Below are 18,805 nucleotides of genomic sequence, written 5' to 3' on the forward strand. Positions count from 1 at the left end.
GGTGGATGATTGCTATGGGGGATTAGAATAATTCTGTGGAGGTGCTAGCTTTGTAGTCACGATCATTTGAAGCATCTTAGAGTCGATGACCCCATCTCCCACAACATTCTTGTTCTTGTTCCAATACCTTTGTTTGTCATTATTTAGCTTGTTGGAATACTCTTTGTAGATTTTTATGATTCCTTCGTTAATCAAAGCTTTTTCTACCAACGGTCCTTTTGACATGATATCCTAAAATGTGCTTGCACAGTTTAATCGTACATGATATGCAAGATTTGGGTGGAGATTACTAATGAATACTGGGACCGATTGAGTATTGGGCACTCTGCATGGGAATCAACCAACAAGGGCTTTCCATATTTGGATGTAGTCTAAGAGACTTTCAGCTCCTTTCTATTTGGCCTAATAGAGGTCAAGCATGGAGATGTCATATTCCACATTATAATGGTAATGAGCTACAAACCTTTTTGATAAGTCTGCAAGCATAGTAATAGTGCCAAAGGGCAACTTGGAAACCCATTCTAGGGATGGTACACTAAGACTTTTGGTAAATAAACATAGGAGATAGCTATCAAAATATGCTACCTCTTGAAAGGCCATATAGAACTCCTTGATGTGATGGTGTGGATCACCCTTCCCCTTGTATTTATCAAACTTCAGTGTTTCAAAGTGCTTGGGGAATGGCATTGTCGTTATTGACATATCAAACGGATAAGGGCAAAGCTCATCAAATTTTAAAAATTGCCCAGAGTTGCTATCTTGTAAATTTTTTAGAGCGACTTTTATTTTCTCCCATTCAATATTAATTGGAAACAAATCAAGAGACGACATAGTAGACTAATAGTGTAGTGTTTGATATTCCACTTGATGTGCATGGATGTAGATTGATTGTTGTGGAAGGTATTGATAGCTTGTCATGTTCTGATAGATAGGAACATGTTGTTGGACAAGCAGTGGTTGTTGATATTGGGGCGGTTGTGAGTAAGTTGCAACATTCTGTTGTGGAGCGATTTGTTGCTACTGATACTACACATTTTGAGGTTGTTGAACTTGATGAGTACTACCTCGCAGATAACTACCTCCAGTATAATTAGGATAAGGTACATTTGATTGCACATTATACAATAGGGGATTTTGATTAGCGTCATGTAGTAGTTGATATGTATTCGTAACAAGGTACGATAAAAGGTTGTGCTTGAAAGTAACTGAATCGTGGTTGCGAGATGGCAGGTTGTGAAGTCACTTGTGATTGATATTGAGGAGCACTGACAACTTCTAGCATGGACAGCACCAATGGGGGGCACAGATGATGTTGGAACTAAGTAACTCGTGCCCCTCATCATAGCCTATGTAATAAGTAGTGCCAAATAACCAAGGACTCTTGTAGTCTAAGCTAATCTTTGTGCATGAGGTAAATTCAATGGTTGCGTGATCGGATTGACAAAAGGGGTAACATGCACTACACTAGAAGTCATGGGCATTTGAGTCGTCATTGGAATCAAAGTGATAAGTTGCATAGATGGTGCAACAATTGGTGTCTGGTAGACAACACCCCCTAAAGATGGAGGTGGTGCAAGCCCTGAGAATTGGTGTAAAAAGGTTGGTAATGTCATCCTAGCATGCCCATAGGTGGCAATCCCATTTATGCAAATTGGGCACTCTATTGTGGTGGCAATATTAAGGTTTGAAATTGTTGTTGGACCGAGAATGATGACGATGAGGGTTGCAGGGGAGCTACTTGCTATTGTGGAGGTTCCTTCAAATGAGAAGGCATGAGTGTATTAGGTGATGCATTAGTCATACCTTGGGCAACCGTGTTCACAAAGATGAGATTCTTGCTACTTTCAATGATTTCATCCACCATTTGAGCATTATCTGGATTCACAAGGAACTGTTTGATGGGATTAACTTGGATATCTATCTTATTAGATTGATTAAGCATAGTTTAATCTAACATGATCAGATTGAGTGGGTCAAAAGAGATAGGAACACTTCTTGAAATAATGGGAGTGACATCCACATCGTGATTCTGTTGTGTGTCTAAAAATCCTACTTCAAATTGAGAAGGTTTTTGTTCCATTACTTGTCTAGATCAAGATTGACTGGTGATAGGCATGGATTATGAAATGAAAAGGTGATGATGAAAATGCAACAATAAATTCAAGGATTGGAGCTAATGATTGATTTGATCAATTTGATGAGGAACTGACGGGATTAGGGAAATGACAAGACCAAAGAGAAACCGATTGGGAGGTTGCTACTCAAATTGCAGTTAGCTAAAGTCTAAGTAAACGATGGGATGCAAAAGTTACTCAAGAGGATATACTCAAGCAACCAAATCAATCAATGTAAGCCAAACCTCTGGCTCAAGGTGATAAGGCCACAATGATGTAAAAGACTAAACTCTAGACATAATATAGTCAAAGAGCTAGTGATAAAACTCATTAAAAAGGATATAGACTATAATGCAATTTTGGAATATAAGACCAAATATGGAAAGAAGGACTAATTTTTTATTCGATTAACCTGATGGACTAGATGGTGAATTGAAATAAAGGACTGAATGAATGACTAACCTATTTGATAATAAGGATAACTGATTGAATAAGATGACCAACCAAAAGGATTGGAAATAAAGGATTGCTTGACTTAATTCAATTATATTGGGCAATTGATTCAAGACTCAATTGATGTTGGAGAGACTGATTGTGACACAATTGATTGGATTAAAATATTAATTTGATATAAAGATTGATCCTTGACTTAGGAAAAATGCAAAGATGATGTAATTTTAGAGATGCGAGATAATGAAGGGTGAAAAAAAATAATGACAATGATGACGCAAGGTTGAAATGACGACCAAGATAATGAATCAAAAGCTAGGATGATAAAAATGATGATGCAAATTGAGACCCTAGTAGATGATAATGATGACACTAATGGATTGAAACCTTGTTTGGGAAAATAGAAAACCCGCCAAAACAAATAAGCAAACCCGAAATTGTGAGAATTTGGGCAGAATAATGAGACAAAAGGCATTCTTGCCACTTCTGGGTGCAAACCCGACATTACAGATAGCGTTCCCATGATTTTTGACAGCAAATCCATAGTTTTGACAAAATTGGTAAAATGAATGTTCGAGAATAGTGTTCTTGTAGTTTGAGGGTGCAAACTCACTAATTGTAAATTGGGCAAACTGAATCCTGAAAAACGTGTTATCACTATTTGGTAACTTGGTTAAATTGACTTTAGAAATTTGGGTGCAAACTCATTGTTGTGGAAATTTGGTAAATTGACTCGGTAAAAAACAATGTTTTTGCCATTTTAGAGAACTTGATAAACTCACTCGGTGAAACAATAGTGTTTCCGTCGTTTCAAGGTGCAAACTTTTTATTTGTGAACTGGGTAAACTAACTCAGGTAAATGGCATTCCTGTCATTTTTGGGATGTAATCTCACTTTTTCGAGTCAACAAACCCACGGTTTCTGACTAAGTCAAGTGGTAAAAATGGAGATTTCAGACTACAAATTCGCTATTTCTAGGTAACTTTGGACTTGACTCTTGGTGAAAGATAGTAAAGTTACACAAAAGCACATTAACCATAAAAGCAAAGTATCTGACTCAACTGAGATAATGAAGGCCTAAATTACTCCAAGTGTTCACAATTATTGGTTGAAACACAAAGACAAATCAAACAAAACAGAGTTAGGCTTGGAATATGGATACTACTCGTTGAGTCTCCAGTTGGATAAATCTAGATATTGAAACAAAGTGGATAGTTGGAGATATTGGTGGCACTGGATCTCCCATCGCAGTGCAGGCACACCAAATCTCTTACCCTAAAGATCCAAAGATCTTATGAACCGAGGAATTTTATATCTCCATAATGAGTAGTACGAATTGGGGCAGCTTCAAACAGCTAACCTCTTGAACCAACAAGTATCAAAAATTTTGGGCTACTAAAAATTTAGTTCATAGTGGGGGAACTTTCGTGGTAAATCTAGTGGCTACACATGCAACAACTAGCTCATTTAAGAGATATCCTATCCTGTAGAACATAAGTTTGTAGTCATCTTCTACACAAGCACCAAGAGATTTTGACTTTTGTCAAGACCACGAAGGTATTTGCATGTAGATACTAAGGGAAACCATTAGTATAATGCAACTGCACCAGTTGATTATAGCTTTCACTAAAAATCATAAATATTTATATAGTGGACTGAAAGAAAGTACCTCTTTGATCATTCCCTCTCACCGGCATATAACACTGGGAGGCAGGCCCTTTTCTACAAATAAAAAGTTGGGTGTTGTTGATCACCTTTCTCTTGCACCCAGGATCCTCAAGGAAAGGGGGAGGATAATCAGTGTAATAGTGAGTCCACCCTATAATATGCAAGTGCATCAAACACAAAATACACTTAGTCAATTCAAATAAAAAAAATTAAAGTGTGCAACTAGCTAATAGAAAGACATGGTGTAAATTTAAAAAACCCAAAGATTGTTTCAAAAGCAACCCCTTTTTGGCAGTCCTGCAATAAACAATTTAGTGTTTAGATTGTGGGGTCTTCGACAATCGATGCAACTGCACAAATATTAGTAAAATCCAATCAAGTTAGCAGGTTAGCAATAAACTGATAAAATTTAAGATTCGAGAAAATGACAATAAATTAAACATAGAGCATTATCGCCATTTGATAGAGAAAACCTGATGCTTTCACTAGATACCCACAAACCCGTTGTTTCTCCTAACAAACCCACTTTTTTATTGGTAAATTTTTTTTTATCAGAGGACTTAAAACTAGAAAAACATAGACAAAGAAGCGAACCCACAATTTCTATGCACAAACCCACTACTTCTACCCTCAAACCCGCTATTTATCCTAGCAAACCCGCTATTTCATTGCTTAAAAAAATGACAGAAATAGAGAAACCTAAGAGCATAAATATGAAATTATACCTGTTGTAAGGTAGCAGGAATGCGTTCCCGCTATTTCAAATGTCAAATTTGCAGTTTTAGAGTGCGAACACACTGTTTCTCGAAATAGAGTTGGAGGTAAAACAAACTTTCGTCGAGGCGAAAATCCACCTGTATTCCTACATTCTTGCTTGCAAGTGTCTAAAATATGCAAGGCAACACACTAAAACAACAAAAACATGAGATTGACCTGTGAAGTGGGTTCCACTAGGCATGCCAAAAATGTATGCAAAAAATTATGAAGGCAAATCTAAAAAGATTAAAATACCTAGCTAATGAAAACCAAAATAAACACAAGATTCAACCACACTCATGATAAATATGCTAGAAGGAAATTTCAAAAGAAATTAAGAAACAATAAAATTGCAAGCTCTCTAAAAATCCTTGATTTGGTTGTCTTTTGGTTTGATGTGTGCTCACTATGTTGTGAATGCTTGATTTTTCTCCATGAAGGTCGATGCAAGATGTTGATTGTGCTAAATGGGATGCAAAAGCTATGCTAAAATGAAATGATTGTGCAAAATATGAGTGAATAATTCTACATTATGATGATATGATAGCATGAAAGTGGATGATTTGTGAAGAAAAGGGAGGGATTAAATAGGCAAGGATGGGAGGAGAGGAGGCTCGAAAAGAAGACACTTGTCTTCAAAGAGGACAAGTGAAAATCTTCAAAATGCCAAGTGGAATGAGATTCAACACTTGTCTTTAAAGAGGACAAGTGTCATGGAGGGAAATGACAAGTGTAACCAAAGAAACATGTCTATTTGGGAGAGAAACACCCAAATAAATGATTCTTTTTCAAATATTTAGAAAATTAGGAATGTTCACACTTGTGATGGAGAAGTTGGAAGAGATAAGGTTAGTTAAAACCCAATGTTAGTTAGTAGGTTAGGTCTAGAGGAAAGGTCAAATGGGGGGTTAGAGTTAGGAGACATTTGGGGAAATGAAATTAATTAATCAATTAATTCCATAATGGGAAAAAATAAAAAAGGACAAGAAATGAATTAAATAACCAAATTATGCATTTGATTTTTTTAATAGAAGAACGGATCAAATTTAATCAATTAAATGATTTATGGTTGTCAAATAATTAATTAAAAGGGGACTATAGCATAATTAATAAAACTAATTAGCTAGAATAAGGGAACACTAATTAAATAATGTGTACTATTTAATTTAAAAGCATTTAGTATAGATAAATTCAATTAATTAGATTAATCAAATTTAAGTGTCTACAATGGTATATATGTTGCATACTTTAGTTATAACTTAAATTCTTATGCTATTAGAACTTCATATGAGAGCTTTGATATGTTTTATAAATGGATATGAATACGATACACACACACACACACACACACACACACACACACACACACACACACATATATATACAAATGTCCACTCAAAACATCATAACAAACTATTGAATAACATTCCCACAAGTAGTTGGTTGTGTCATTGAAGAATTTCATGCATGGGTGACACCCTTAAATAGCTCAAAATACTTGGAAACACCTCTAACTAATTTAAAGTCAATTTTGCCTTCGATTGCAAGAAGTTGCAAAATATCGATTGTAGGAATAGCTTCCTCTAGTTTGAACAAAACCCCGCATATCAAGTTACTACACATAACATTGCAAACCATAAAAATTATCCATCCATATATATATATATATATTTGTGAATGTGATAAAATGTGGATGGATAATTGTTATGGTTTGCAATGTTATGTGTAGTAACTTGATATGCGGCGTTTTGTTCAAACTAGAGGAAGCTATTCCTACAATCGATATTTTGCAACTTCTTGCAATTTTGTGAATGTAATGAAATGTGGATGGATAATTGTTATGGTTTGCAATGTTATGTGTAGTAACTTGATATGTGGTGTTTTGTTCAAACTAGAGGAAACTATTCTTGCGATCAATATTTTAAAACTTCTTGCAATCGAAGGCATAATTGACTTTGAATTAGTTAGAGGTGTTTCCAAGTATTTTGAGCTATTGAAGAGTGTCAACCATGCATGAAATTCTTCAATGACGTAACCAACTAATTATGGGAATGTTATACAATAGTTTGTTATGATGTTTTGAGTGGACATTTGTATCAGTTGTCACAAAGGATTGCACCCATGATGGCTAAGTGTGAAACACAACAATCTTGTGATACATGGGAATACTTTCAGGCCTATGGGTATGCCTATATTGAAAGTAGACCTCTGGAGATCAGGCAAGCTTCCTATCTGATGAATCTCCTGCAAACTTAACTCTTGATGGGAAAAGGGATAGAAGGTATTTTGAAAATAAAACCTATCCTATGAGGTGATGAACCAAATATTTCTTATGAAATCTGCAACCACTTAACCCACAAAATCTTCAACAAATAACTTTGAAAGTTTCACAACTCAACCAAACATGTGAATACATAAATATTTCATAGAAAGAGCTTGATTAGAAAGCTTGCTTGAAGGAAAATAAACTATCTTCACAACTACAAACCCATCATATTACAGAAACTGTGACCTGCATTAACCATGTATCCTCTTGAAATATATTGCTTGAAAGAGACAACATTAAAGGATTCGAAGAATAAATCATAGAAAAATCAATAGTATCTTTCATTCAACAGTAGACAAGAAGTATCGAGAAAGAATCTGCTACTATTTTATTGAAAATAAAGGAATTGCAAATTCCTTCTCGATACTTCTTGTCTAGTGTTGAAAGAAAGATATTGATGATTTTTTTGTGATTTATTCTTCAAATCCTTTAATGTTGTCTCTTTCAAGCAGTATTATTTCAAGAGGATACATGGTTAATGCAGGTCATAGTTTGTGTAATCTGATTTTGATGGGTTTGTAGTTGTGAACATAGTTTATTTTCCTTAAAGCAAGCTTTCTAATCAAGGGCTTTCTATGAAATATTTATGTATTCACATGTTCAGTTGAGTTGTGAAACTTTCAAAGTTATTTGTTGAAGATTTTGTGGGTTAAGCGGTTGCAGATTTCAGAAGCAGTATTTGGTGCATCACCTCATAGGATAGGTTTTATTTTCAAAATTCCTTCTATCTCTTTTCCCATCAAGAGTTAAGTTTGCAGGAGATTCATCAGACATGAAGTCAACCTGATCTCCAGAGGTCTACTTTCAATATAGGCATTACCTAAAGGCCTGAATGTATTCTCATGTTTCACAGGATTGTTGGGTTTCATACTTAGCCATCACAGGTGCAATCCTTCATGACAACAATTTTTGGCATGCCCGGTGAGACATCTTTGGATTGTTTCAATCCAAAGCTTTTCCGCAAAATTATGATTTTTGGTGTGAAAATAAAAAATTTCAATCTTTAGAGGCAAAATCTACCCACACCTGGAGACTTTGAGTTATAAATTTATCAGATTCAGTAGTTCGAGTGTTGTATGTTTCAGACAAGTTTTATATTCTAAATTTCATCTATTGAATGAATTAATATTTATGATTTTCAATGACAGTATCAATACCCACCACCCTATTATGAAGGTACTGCTCTTGCACCTTCTTATCAGCCATACCCAAATAGCCATAATACTGGTTTTATTCCAAATAGTCATATTACAGCCAATAACTAGCAAGTTTATCCTTCTTACCACCTACCCACCACAACTTAGTCTGCATGGCAGCCTAACCCAACTTATAATCAACCACATGATGGTTATATTGATGCAAATTGGTATAGTTCAGAGCTTAGAGAGATAAAAGTCATGGTACAAAGCCAACATGAGTTGGGGAAAAAAGCATTGGTTGATCAGGCTTATCATTAAGAGCAAGAGTTTGAGCCACAAAAGATATATTATGAAGAAAATTTTGCAAATGAGCTTGTTGCTAAAGAGGAACAACTTGTTGCTAAAGATCAGTAAATGAAAACACTAGAAGAAGATGTAACGAGGGTGTTTGAGAGATTTGTTGACAAGGTAAAAAATTCTAATGATGTTGCCAAGGAAGAACTTGATGCAAGGAGAAAGACTATCAAAATATTGTTTGCCAAGGTACAAGAGTTAACGACCCAATTAGCCCCTTGCATCTCAGGTCAACCCACAAATGTAAATCAATTGCATTTAGCTATGGAGGATTACCGGTTACAACAAATTGTATATCCACCAAAAAGCCAAGGTGAAAAGCAAGAGTTGGCTTACCAGGACTAGGATCAGCAACATGAAATGCAGAAAAGATAGTTTGAGGAAAATCCTGAGCAACATATCACTGCAAAGGAGAAAGAAGAGGCTTCCGAGATTAGAATACCAATTTTTACAAGTCCTCAATCATCTCAAGAACCTGTTCTTGAACAAATACATACTTATAAAGAGATCATTCAAGAAGAGTCTCACATATTTGTGTTCCTGAAGTTTAGACAACCTCTTTTAGTTCGAGAGTCTCAAAAGTTCATTCTTGAAGAACCCATGGATGTCTTGGTTCCTCAAGATATTCAAGTCAAAAATCAAGAAAAAGATATGCTGAAAGAAGATAAGTCGGATCTCTCACCTATTGATATGTATACATATGATATTCAAGATGATAGATTAGATCTATTACAGAAAAAGAAAGAGGTTATTAATGGAGAATTGCAAGTTTTAAGTCCTGAAAAGGCTGACAGTTGTCTACTTCTTACTGCTTTATTTTATGAGCTACCACTCTTTGTTGAAGATGAAGAAAATAAGAATCATTTCTCAGCCATACTAGTGACAGAACAAGAAGAAGAGGTTCAAAACATTGTTGTATTGACCACTCAAGAGAACTGCAATAAGATGGAAGACAGACCTCTTCCTGAGCAAATTGAACAGACAAATGAAGAAAACTCATTCTGGGATGATCTTGAGGTATTTATTTCAAATTTAGATACTAATCTTACATCTCTAGAGGAAACAAATCAGGAGCAACAAGTTTTTATTAAGGAGATGGCAAGTTGTGAGAAGCAAGAGCATGAAAATGTTGTGAATAGGGTGTTGGTACATAAGAAAGTAATAGAAGACAACGTTGTTCAACAGGTTGAAGAGGTTGATCTGGATGCAAATTTGTTTCAGGTAGAGAAAGAAAATCAGCAAGACATAGATTTTCATGGTATAAGCCTTGAAACCAATCAAGAAAGTGCAGTACATGATACTCAGTATAATGAAATTGATCAAGAGGTGAGTATCTTCTCAAGTATTATTGATGATTTCTACTCTAATCTTGTTGATAATTTCATACCCTTGGAAGGAAGAGATTTTGGTCAGCATACTCAGGTGGAAGAAGTAGATATTATGGTCAAGGAGACGATGGATAAAGAAGAAACCAACAGGGAGGTTCCAAAGTTTAGCATAGCCTGAAATTGTCCAATCAGGCATCTAGCCAGAATAGATGCCAATTATGAAGAGGCTGCTTAAAAAGAGCCAATTTCAGCTGAAGTGAAACAACCTTCACTCACATACCTATTCCAAGAGAATTGTATGCACAATCAACTCAGTGAGGTAGGAGGCTTTCTTTTCATCCTTGAAGATGTATTGAAGTAGTTGATAGATTATATCTTTACTACACATCTTATATCAGTTGTTCATAAGCTTTTGAGACTTCCTAAGCTGGGAATAAAAGGGTGTTATTTCTCAAAACCAGTGAATGGTTTTGTATAACCAAGTTTTTATCTTGGTTAGGATAGGATAGAGTAGTTTCCATTTTAGTTTTAGTTTTCAATAAGTGCTCTTGGCACATTGTCATTCCAGCTTCAATTTTTAGATTTCAATTTCAGTTTAAATTTCAATTCAGATTTCAAATAAGTGTTGATGCATAGTTTTAAGGCCCGGATATAGGCAGAGCCATAGTAGTTTACTTCCAGTTTGCTTTGTTGTGAAAATCTGAGCTACAAGAAAAGTTACACAAATTCAAGGGAGTTTTTCATAATTCCAGAGGACAAATTTGACTCCATGCCCAATGGATATTCTTTAGACACTAGTATATTTGTTTAGCAGGAAAACACCCCTGAGAGGTCACCAAAAATGTTACCAAAATTTTGCCACAACTAAATTTTGGTGGCCTATTACAGGCCTTATACAATGCAATTGAAGAAAGGTACACAAAAAAAAATTTCACAAGTTCTTCATTTTGCATGTTATGGTTTAAAAGTTGGAGTTCATTTAATATATTCGAATGTTTTAGACAAATAATGACAAAATATTGTTGAACACAATGTACCACTGAGAGGGGGGTGAATCAATGGATCCTAAATTATTTTCCCTTTTAAAGAAACCTTAGAATACTGATTGTTATCCTAAACACTAAATAGTCAAACCGGTAAGGAAAATGAGGATACCAAAGAAGACAAACACACAAATGCAACCCACACACTAGATGAACGAGGAAAACCCTAATATGGGAAAAACCTCAGTGAGAAATGTTGTTGGAGACTACTGCTCCAATCCAGCTTCACAAGTGAAACACTAAATTAAAAAGATTTAGGGCACCAACCCCTACACCAAGCTCCAACTTGGTGATGTATAGTGAAATACAATTTTGATACAGTTATAGCTTCTAGTTACAAATGAATTCTGAAACTCTTAATCAAATAGGTTACTGTTAGTTACCAATCTTCTCTTCTTCTCTGGATCTCACACTACCGGTTATAAGATTATTCTCTCTGATTCTTTGCTACTCTTCCTTCCCTCTTAGTCGCACAACACACTATGTCACACTTGGATGCCTTCTTAATCAATCATTCCTCATCGGTTAGCTCAATTGTTAGACCTACTACAGTTATACCAGTACTCTATCACTATTGGTTAAACCCTCTCACTCATTTTCATGCTCACTCACTCTGCAACTTTCTTAGAATAAATTCTAGGGAAGATGATCTTTCTCTACACTCAAACTCACTTTACTCTCCTTCACATCAAGCATCATACATTTCTGTCTCAAGCTCATCTATTTATAATCTTGGATTCTTGCCTAAAACCTCATTCAACATTGTCGTGTTAGGTTTTCCCTTCTCCAACTCAAACCCAATCAAATTTGATTAGATTTGCTTTTTTAGGGATATGATCTTCATGACATCGATCAATAATAACGAAGCATCACATTCCAATGTGCGTTTTCTAAATCTAGAGATCTGCACCATGTTTTTTTGCTTTTCCTGGTCATTTGCCATTAATGGCTTTGTTGTTTCCTTCATCAAATGGGTACGAAGATCAAATCTTCTTGTAGGATCAGTTTAGTCGCTTTGCCAGCTTGCCTTCCTCGAGCCGCAATCCTCTAGAATCCTCTGTGACTTGCAGGTTCTTCATAAAAGTTGACCTACTTGTATATTTGTTACATTGATGCACACTCCACTGACCTATGCAATACCTCCACCTAGCATCCAGTTGTCATGCTTGGCAACATCCACCTCTGCTTGGATTCCTATGTCAGTTTGACATTCTCTGTCGACTAAGGTTGACTACCGGCTTAGTTTACCTTACCGGTATGACCATCAAACATCCTCTGTACCGACAACACATCCTCTATGTTATGCTCACCGGGTGTTGTATCTTCATAACAAACAAACAACCTTCATACCAGTTTGTGCCTTACCAGTAAGCTAGATAGCCAGTAGATGACACAACTCATGTGTATCGATAGATTTCCTTCTGTCTGCTTACTGCTTACTCATATGTGCATTTTCCATCATATGTCTTGCTCTTCTTATACCGGTCACCACATCTTACTTACCAGTGACTTTGCCAAACTAGTTTGACATGAATGACAACTTAATGCCAATAATGCCAACAATATCCCCCTTTGGTATTGATGTCAATTTAATGCAAGACACTTCTTATCAGAAAATTTATCCCCCTTTAACACAATGACAAAGGGTACTATACGCTCCCTTATTGATCCATACCTAGCTCCCCCTTAGGCTACTACCAGTGATTGCAGCCGATATTGAGATGTGGTTCAAGAGTTATAGATGCTTCTATGAACTCCCCCTGAACCATATAACTCCTTCCTTTCTTAAGTGCATAAGGCAGTTGACACAACTCCCAACTTGTGTCTTAGGTACTCAAAAGTGCTTACCGGTAATGGTTTGGTGAAAATGTCTTCTACTTGTTCTCTAGTAGGGACATATTCCATCCTAACTTCATGTCCTTCAACCTTCTCTCTAAGAAAATGATACTTGATAGCAATGTTCTTTGTCTTGGAATGCATCACCAAATTCTTTGATATGTTGATAGCACTCAAATTATCACACCAGATGAGAATAGGGTCAGTGATGTCCACCTATATGTCCTTAAGAGTTTTCTTCATCCAAAGCACCTGAGAGCAACATGTAGCTGCAACAATGTATTATCCTTTAGCAGTTGATAGGGAGGCAGAATCCTGCTTCTTGCTATGCCATGAGACCAACCAGTCACCTAGGAAGAATGCACCACCACTTGTGCTCTTCCGGTCATCAATGCAACTTGCCCAATCAGCATCAGTGTATGCTTCCAAGATGAATTCCCTTTGTTTAGGGTACCATAATACATAACTGAGTGTTCCTTGGAGGTACCTAAATATTCTTCTTACAACATTCATATGGGACTGCTTAGGTGCAGCTTGAAATATGGCCACCATGCACACTACTTGTACTATATCTAGTCTAGTAGCAGTTAGATACAACAGACTGCCTATCATGGATCTATACAATGTCTGATCCACCACATGTGATTCATCATTCTTTCTTAATTTGCTTCTAGTCACCATGGGGGTACTTGCCGGTTTGCAATCCTCCATTTGAAATTTCTTCAACATATCCTTTGCATACTCGGTTTGTGAGATAAAGATTCCCTTATCTTTTTGTAATATTTGCAAACCAAGGAAGTATTTCTATAGATGGAGGAAATGGATTGAATACTAGATTCAATCTTCCAACATCCAACAATGAAGTTTTTTTTTCTTCTGCAAAACACACACATGCAAATTGAAATCTAAACTAGAAACACACATGCATGCTATCAAACTCTACTCCATTGTACTCCTATTCCTCAAGATTTCACATTTAATGTATTTGCTCTCAGAAGCACTTATGCAAAAAGCTATCAGGAAATGGAGATTTGAGAATGCAAAGATAGCGGATAAGATGTTAAGATAATGGGATGCAAACTGACATAAGTTTGGCGCATAAAGATGAGATGCTCAAATCAGAGAGGGGGCTTGTTTAAATAGATTTTTCCAGGTGATTTCATGTTGTGGGATGAATATGGGATAATGCAAGATGAGTGGTATAGGGAAGATGAGTGGTAAATGTGAAATGGTAAGTGGTAGGAGGGGATATTAAAGGGTTTTATTAAATAAATAGAGAAATGTATATAAGGTGATTGCATGAAGACATATGTCTTCAGATATGTAGTGTTGTGGTTAAAACACTTCGTTGGTGAAGCGGCCACCAAGGTTCAAATCCTTGTTGGGCCTTTGTGCTCGCAAGGCCTTGTGCCTTTGCTGGGCTATTGTGCTCGTGGATTTGAACAAGTGAAGTGTGGGGATGAGGTCCCCCGTTTGTGGCCTCACTGGTTCATAGCTCCAGGTCAAAAGCATTTGCCCCTTAAATAAAAAAAAAAAATGCATGAAGACATATAAATGAATATGATATAATGTTCTATTTAATAAATTTAATACATAAATGATGATATATTAATAATAGTATAATGAAAGATGGAAATTATGAATAATGAATTATGAAGAAATAATAGTTTAATAATAAGGATTTGCCCAATGTTCAGAGAAATTTGAAATTAAATGAGGACAAATTAATGGAAATTTTTATGTGTCTACATTTTGCCCCTCTTTGAGACAATGCAGCCTGTCGAGTTGTTTCAAAGAAAATGATCAACTGATATAAGCCCCAGAGGTGCCTTGGTAAGGATGATGATTGATTGGTTATGCCCCCTCGAGAGATTGATCGAATAGAATGATGGAGATTGATCTCTTGATAGATTACGAAAAGGGAATTGGATGATTGATATTGTACAAGCGATTAAGTTGAGATGCACATTTGATGGAAATTCACAGTTGATGAGGTGTAACTGAACAATTGATAGAAATGAACAGTATAGCCAGGTTGATAAGTTGATTAAGCTGATAGGGATTGATTTGAGCGCAAGATAAGGTGATCCAATGATTGATTGATTGATTGACTTATGGAGCATCGAGATTGCATCAGTCTGATAAAGTTTTTGATCGATGTCACTGCAATAAGAAGAATGAAGAAGATGATGAAAGAGATAGATGAGAAGGAGGATGATAAGAGAAAAGTGATGGAAAAAAAAAGAATGAGTGATGAGAAAGAGGATATGAAGGGTGATGAAAATTCTTGTGCTTTTTAAGTGCTTGTATCATCATCGAGCTTATTATAGCAAAAGGAAAAAAATCATTTGAATGTGAATTAGACCCACATGAATCGGTCACACCGATTGCGAGAAAGAAAATATATCAGACAATAAAGGAATGCCTCAATGTGTATCGGACCAATATGTCCTCGATGATCTTAAGCAATCATTTCCTAGGACATGTCATCATATTCCTAAGGAACATCCCACAAGAAACAAACAAGTGAACATGCCCCATCCTTGCCTTTCTAGTCAAAGACATCCTAGAGATAAAATCTCTAGTCAGAGACATCCCAGAAAAGCTAAAAGACATGTCACCACAAAGGAAAATAAAAAAAAATCAAGAAAATAATATGTTTCATGCCAAATGATTTTTATTCACAGTTAATGGGTTTGGGTGTATAAGTTGATCAGACCTTGTTATGTTTTCTCAATCATAATCTCATCACGTCATGAATTAGTTGAAGTTCCAAAGTTGCATGCTTGTCCGAAGTGTTTGTGTCTTCGTAATGTTTATTACATGTTTTTGGATGTTTATGATTTTTAGGGTTTTTATAAAAAAATTAATTTTTAGAGTTTTTTAAGGACATATTACGATTTTTATGATTTTTTTAGTGTTTGCCCCTAGTGTCTAGCAAGGTAAAAGGGATTTTGAGCGAGTGAATGAATGTTTGGGATAGAAATGGATAAGTGAATGATGGAGGAAGCTTATGAAATTTTCAAGGACTACACCACAATAGAATAACATGTTTAATCCAAGCACATGGACTAGATATAGCAATGCAAAGCTAGGATAGGTGTAACAAATGCCATGTGATCCAAAGGAATGGACATGCCAAGAGGTTTTTTTGCATTTTATGTCCTTAATTTTGATCAAGATCGAGGGACAGATTTGGATAGGAGGAAGATATGATAAGCAAGAACAAAAGGGGGTAATGATGGATGGAAGCAAGCAATGGACAAAATAATAGATAGGAGCTTAAGGGTGTGGATCAAGTGCAATAGATAAGACACACAAAAGCATGTAAAGATTTGTAACCTTGTCAAGATCAAAGGTGGAAAAAGGGATATGGATGGTTATAGAGTGAATGAGGGATAATGGAGGATGAGGGATAATAGATGGATGCACATGAATGGAAATTGCCCCCAGTGAATAGTGTAAGAGGACAATGAATTACGCATGATTCTTGTTTGCCAGGTTTTCATCATGGTACTTGCCCAAGGCGCCTGTTTGCCAAGTTTACACCAGTGGACGGATTTTTTTCTCTTTACTTTTTCTGATTTTTCACTTTTTTTCTTTTCTTTGCTTTTCTTTTTTTTTCATTTTGTTTTTTTCTTTTCTTTTTCTCTTTTTTCTCTTTTTTTTATTTTTTTCTCATTTTGACTTCTTTCTTTCATTTTTTTTTTGACTTTTTTGAACTTTTGGAAGATGATGGATACTTGATAGGAGATCTGACCCAGGAATCACATTGTTCTCTAGATAATAGCCTTGAAAGATGTTCTATAATAATCCATGGCTATTGAAGGTATGCTCAAAGATGTCAATAGGATGATGGTAAAGGGAGATGAAATGGATGATAAGATGGAAAAGTTATAAGGATTTATGCAAAGGATTGGATAAGAGGGATGGAAGGATGGCACATAGGTGTTGGATAATGGATGGGATGTTGGAAGAATTGTGCATGGCTGGATGGAAATGCTAGCAAGATCAACATTGGAACACACCTTGAGGGGTGTTGGATGTTGGATATTGTTGGCATATGCTGAACCAACATGTTGATATGATGATAATGTATGTTGTCATTGGTGTCAATAAGTACAAGTAAACCAGTATGTAGATTAAAAGAAGTCGGTGAACCGGTATGAAGATTTGTAAGTGAACCGGTGTTGGGGTTTCACTAAGTGTTACTACCGGTTGGTAGTCTCAGCTCTAGGGTTTCCAGTTTGGCAATCCAGCTTTTGTGATGCAACCTAAGACATCCTGTGATGAGTTAGCTAAGAGATGACAATGAGATCGAGGTGTCACATCAGTTTTGTGCACGTAAAGGATTTCCTTGAGGATCTTGCATGTGAAGATCGATTGCATTAAATGTCTACCTCGAGAATGATCATTCTTCTTAGCTCAGTATGAGAAGAGAGCGTGATGGGTTACTGATTCCCATATGCGGTGAAGAATGAATGATGCAGATTGTCTTGTGATCTGTTTAAGATTGTATTGCTCTATGCAAAGTGTTTTGGGCGGTCAGGATTGGGCCACTTATATTGTAAATCTAAAATGCTTAGGGTTTAGGGTTTATGCTACCGACCTAAGTGTTGTCTATAAGGTCGATGATGTTTATTATTGTTTGTTGTTGGAAAATGTTGTGTGTGTATCCGATTGATGAGATACTTGCCAGACCAGTAAGAGAAAAACTCCAGAGTGTGATTGCAGAGTAGAGGAAATGAAAAGGATTTGCCTTGGCATGTAGTGTTGTTATCAGATCAGAGTTTTACCTGTTGTCTTCTAACCATTTCAACAGTTGGAAAATCCCTTTACTGGGTAGCTTTAACAAGCTTATTGTAAATCCTTTAATCGGGTGACTCAAAATCATTGAGTTCTTTAAATCCTCTAGCAAGGTAACCTCTAACAGGGTTTAAACCTTTAATAGGGTATATAGCCATCCCTTAACCGGGTGATCTTTAACAGGATCAGTTCCTAGCAGAACCTTATTGTAAAGTCTTTAACCGGACTAGGCTCCTAACAGAGCAAGCTTCAAAAGAGTTCAAAACAAGCTTGTGGGTATTCATCCCCACTGTGGTTTTTCCCATTTGGGTTTCCACATGAAAAAATTGTGTGTCATGAGTTTTGCATTTTTCATGTGATGATTATGTATTCTTTGTTTAAGTGATTATGCATGCAGATTTATTAGGTTATGGTATTACTGACATACCACATGCATATGTTTATGGGTGAAGTTGTTATCAAGTGTTGAATGTATTTGAAGTGTTCAGACTTATCAGTTTATGTTGTCTAAAGTCTTACTGTGTTTAACCGGTATTTCCATGGTTAAGTTCAGTAATGAAGACAACCGGTTGATATTGCTTTAACTTGATAAGTTGTTGAGAAAGTTTTTGTCTATACTGATTCGCCCCCCTCTCAGTACCAATTAGGGTATTTGTTGTTCATCATTATTCATCAGTGGACTGGTGGAGGAATAGTGGATTTTGGAGTTTGTGATTTTGATGGAAAGGTTGATGTGGATTTTAGGACACAAGGAGGTGAAATAGGTTTTAGGATAGTGGATGTGGGTGAAGATGGGGTAGCAAACTTGAATGCCAATTTTGATTTTTCTTTAGTGTGCAAGTCCTGTACGAGCGACTTGAGAATCCACATGGTTCTTGATTTTTCATTTTTTTGTGATACTTTAGAATGCATTGCCTCGATGTAGGATTTAAGAAGCCATACAAATTTTGAATTTTCTTCTTTCTTTGTGGGCCTTTGTGGCCTT

Source organism: Cryptomeria japonica, chromosome 6 (genome assembly GCF_030272615.1).
Source record: "Cryptomeria japonica chromosome 6, Sugi_1.0, whole genome shotgun sequence".
NCBI lineage: Eukaryota > Viridiplantae > Streptophyta > Pinopsida > Cupressales > Cupressaceae > Cryptomeria > Cryptomeria japonica.